The sequence below is a fragment of the Gossypium arboreum genome, chromosome 3 (assembly GCF_025698485.1).
Source record: "Gossypium arboreum isolate Shixiya-1 chromosome 3, ASM2569848v2, whole genome shotgun sequence".
NCBI lineage: Eukaryota > Viridiplantae > Streptophyta > Magnoliopsida > Malvales > Malvaceae > Gossypium > Gossypium arboreum.
Window position 1 is genome coordinate 127,348,384 of NC_069072.1, and position 4,923 is coordinate 127,353,306.

General features: G+C 37.3%; 1 non-coding gene across 1 annotated transcript; it reads right to left on the reverse strand.

Moving 5' to 3' along the window:
- Positions 1-2,516: 2,516 nt before the first annotated feature.
- LOC128290986 (small nucleolar RNA R71) lies at positions 2,517-2,623 on the reverse strand. Its single transcript, XR_008280764.1, has one exon. It is a non-coding gene; the product is annotated as a small nucleolar RNA R71 (small nucleolar RNA).
- Positions 2,624-4,923: the final 2,300 nt, after the last annotated feature.

Sequence of the window (4,923 nt, forward strand, 5' to 3'; positions counted from 1 at the left end):
GGATATTTGAGTTTCGAGCTTGTTGAGTTGAGTCCGAGTTCGTGAGATGTAACTAGGCATCCGAACTCATTGAGTTGAGTCCGAGTTCACTTATGGATATGAACGCTCGAGCTCGTTGAGTTGAGTCTAAGTTCGCTTATGGGTGGGTTACATGGTAGCTTAGCTACATAATTTCCATAGGCTATTGAGTTTGTCTAGCTGCGGGTATGGCACTTATGTGCATGCAATCCGTGTATCCAAATTATATTCAGATGTGTTCAACGGGTGAATCTTAAGTGAATAAGGAGAATACTTAAGACGAAGGTGACATGTTGGTAAGTGTGGTGAATGAGAAAATTTGGACAGGTATGCGCTTAAACCCTCTGGTTGAGAACTTGGTATGATGAAATCATGGTAAGATAGTAAATGAAAATGTAACATGAATGTCTTGGTGATATTTATACAAATGATGTTTTATGTTGGATTGCATGAATATGTTACTTGCTATTTACATGTGAACTTACTAAACATTTATGCTTACTCCCTCCTTTCCATTCTTTGTAGTTTTGACAAGGTAGCTCGAAAATTGAAAACGGTCGGAGGCTCACTCACACTATCCGTGGACCATTTTGATATAGTGGCTTGTATATTTTGAGTATGGCATGTATAGCATTATAATCATTTTGTGTATATGATCTTATGATATGGTTATTGGGTGGTAAGGAAATGTTTGGTAATGATTAGCCATTGGAATGGCTAATCAAGATCATATTTGGTGTTATGTATACTTAATGTGCTATCCAATCCATGGAAATTCATAAAAAGGTGAAATTTACTATAAAATAGTATCATACAACAACAATGACGTGAGTTTGAAAAATCACTAAAAATAGTAAAGATAGAATTAGATGATGAATAAAATATGAAATTGAATCTTATTGAGTCTATTTTCATATGAAAGAAACAAAATAGACAAATGGGTTGTATTTTATGAGAAATTTGAGTTTTGGTGGAATAGGGTTAGAGTAATTTCTGAATCCCCTGTTCTAACTTTAGAAATTCACTAAAAATTGTACAAAAATATATAGGAGTCATACTTTATATTTATAGATTTCTTATTGAGTATAATTTTGATAGAAATAAAGAACATAGTTATATGAATTCTGTACAGAGTGAAAAGTGATTCGTAGTGAATAGAGGTCAGAGCAGTCGAACATTGAAATAGGGGAAACTTTAACTAATAAACTGTAGTAATTGGTCTGACCAAAAATTCTGGAAAAAAAATTAGTAAATAGATATATGAGTCTAGTTTTAGGGAAAATTTACGGATTTTAATTTCAAGTTTTGTAACTCGAGATATGATTTTTTTTAGCGACTGTGACGCAGATGGGCAGTTTATTACGAAAGGTGAAATAAATTGTTTGAAATTGTTTAAGTGATAATTTAAGTTGGTTAACGCCTCGTGCTCGACTCTGGCGACGGTCTCGGGTAAGGTGGTGTTACAGATTTTTTCCTTAGGTATTGTCCAAATCATTCAGTTTTCCAAAAAGTTATTTCTCCAATTTACTTCCTGTGCATTCTTAGTTTAGTAATTAATTTAGATACAACAAACCCCTAAATTTTTAGGCTAGATAATAAAAAGAAAGTTAATACTAGTACTTTTAGTTCCTTTGGGTTCGACATCCCGGTCTTGCCATATGCTATACTACTATTCGATAAGGTGCGCTTGCCTTTGTCATGATAATAGTTAGTATTCAAGAACGGACATTCATAAATTATAAAACTTATTGCACGTATCACATACACGATCAAGTTTTTGGCGCTGTTGCCGGGGAACTAAGATATTAGGAACACTCGATTTTTATTACTTTAGCCATTTTATTTTTATTGAAATTTAAATTTTTATTTTCTTTTCTAATTTTTCGTTTATTCTCTTCTGGCAGTTTTTTATAGTGCATAACTAGAAGAAACCCATCGGGACCATTACTTTTTTGATATGAGATCGATCGCACAGCTCGCAGAAACCGAAGAGAAATAAGGCGAAGCCTAAGATACACAAAGGAAGAGCAAGAGGACGACATTCACACCACAACCGAGGAGATGGCTGAAAATCAGGAACATCCGCTACCTCCTGCGATTGCTGCTGACCCAGTAAATCAGAATCCTGCTCCACGCACTATGTATGATTATGCTAAACCTACTTTAACAGGAACTGAGTCAAGTATAGTTAGGCCTGCTGTTGCTGCAAATAATGTTGAACTGAAACCTAACACAATTCAAATATCCAACAGTTTGTTCAGTTTGATGGTTTGCAAGACAAGGACCCAAACGCTCATTTGGTGAATTTCCTAGAGTTTTGCGACACTTTTAAAATCAATGGCGTTTTTGATGATGCCATTTGCCTTCGGTTGTTTCCATTTTCATTGAGGAACAAAGCAAAACAGTGGTTGAACTTTTTACCACGAGGGTCAATCACTACTTGGGAACAAATGACCAAAAAATTTTTACTTAAATTTTTTCCGCCGACTAAAATGACTAAATTGAGGAATGATATCTCTTCTTTTGTGCAGATGGATCTAGAGACACTCTATGATGCATGAGAGAGATACAAGGAACTCTTGAGAAGATGCCCTCACCATGGGCTGCCCTTATGGTTGCAGGTTCAAACATTTCACAATGGCTTGAATCTTTCAACTAGACAAATGATTGACGCAGCTGTTGGTAGGACTATCAATAACAAAACACCTGAAGTGGCTTACGAAGTTATTGAAGAGATGTCACTGAATAACTATCAATGGCAAGTCATGAGAACAAAGCCGACGAAAGCAGCCGGTGTTTTCAACCTTGATGTGGTTACTATGCTATCTAATCAGGTAGAACTCTTAAATAAAAAGATTGACGGTTTGTATGGTTCTACTCAGGTACATCTAGTGATGAGGTGCGATTCAAATGGAGGAGGAGCATACACAGAATGTCAACCCTTCAACTTTAGCACCGAGGAGGAACAAGTTCAATATATGGGTAATAATAATTCTAGATCTCAGAATAACCCATATAGTAACACATATAATGCAGGTTAGAGGAACCATCCCAACTTCTCGTGGGGTGGTCAAGGGAATCAAAGGCCACAACATCCTCCGGGTTTTCAACAACCATCTTACCATAGAAAAAGAAGCCGAACCTTGAGGAGATGCTAACAAAGTTTATCTCGATGTCAGAAACTCACTTTCAGAATACCGAAACAACACTTAAGAATCAACAAGTGTCGATCTAAGGGCTCGAAACTTAGATAGGCCAACTTGCCAAATTGATTTTTGAACGACCACAAGGTAGCCTACCGAGTAACACTAAATCTAACCCAAGGGAACAACTCAATGCAATTATCATTCAAGATGAGGAAGGGTTAGTTGAACTTGAACCAGAACCAAGGCAAGGAATAGTGGTAAGTAAAGGTAAAGGTGAGGTAGTCCACATTGAGCAACAACCTGTAAGTAAAGAGTACAAACCACGGGTGCCATACCCTAATGCGACAAGGAAAGACCGTACAAACGAACAATTCGGTAAATTTATTAAATTATTAAAAAAATTACATATTAACTTACCGTTTATTGAAGTTTTTTCGCAGATGCCAAACGCAGTCAAATTCTTAAAGGAGTTTTAAACAAACAAGGGAAAGTTGGATGAGGTGACGCATGTTGAGTTGAATGCAGTTTGCTTAGCCATACTACAGAACAAGCAGACCAACAAATTGGTAGCTTAGATGTTAATAATGCTTTGGTTGATTTAGGGGCTAGTATCAATGTCATGCCTTATAAAATGTTTAAACAACTAGGTCTTGGGAAACCCAAACAAACTAGGATGAGCATTCAGTTAGCACACAAAAGAATTAGATTTCCTAGGGGCATTATTGAAGATGTACTCGTTAAAATTGACAAATTCATATTCTCAGTTGATTTTGTTGTTCTAGACATAGAAAAGGATAGTGACGTGCCTTTAATTTTAGGAAGGCCCTTTTTAGCAACTGCTAGAGCTATAATTGATGTTGGTACAGGTGAACTCACACTTCGTGTGGGGGAAGAAACAATCACTCTTCAAGCTCGTAATTCAAGTAACACATCAAATAACGAGGGTGATTGTAAAACCGTACTACTAATACTGATCATGTGGTGAAACCTTATTTGCGGGAAAAATGTTTGAAAAGCATACATGAGTCTTGTTCAAATAACAACAAAGAACCCATGTATGAAGAATGATGGCTTCAAGTAGATGAACTAGATGAATGGCGAACACAGAAATCGAGAACACACGATAGACTAAAACCACGCCATGACGAGCTCAATATTTCACCAACTCAACTTAAGATTGGAGACAAAGTACTATTAGATGCAGCAGACCCTCGGATTGCCACCTCTGAACCTAATGGGGACATCCCTCTTACGGTAGTTAGCATTTTCCCATACGGCACAGTCGAGGTAATTCATCCTAAATTTGGCACTTTCAACGTAAATAGTACTCGTATAAAACCTTATTTTGATAAAATTGATAGCAGGGATGAGGAGTGTAAACTCCTTGTACCACCATGACCACACAACAGAGAGATAAGTCAAGCTTAGACTATAACTAAATGCTTATCGGGAGGTAACCCGAGCACTAACGGTGTTAACTTCTTTAAATTTTAGTTTTTAACATGAAAATCACTAACTGAATCACTAAACACAGGTTTTCCAGAACCACACAACACATGGGCGTGCCTTCGGCCGTGCCCATACCACGGGAGTTAACACGGCCGTGCGATACGGCCATGTGAAAATAGGGAAAAAATTTTCCCTAACACGAGATGCGATAAGTTACCACGGCCGTGCGACGTGGCCGTGGGCGAATCTATCAAAACAACATGGGAGTGCGACACGCCCGTATCTAAAGGTTGTGGTTAAAATTGAGAAA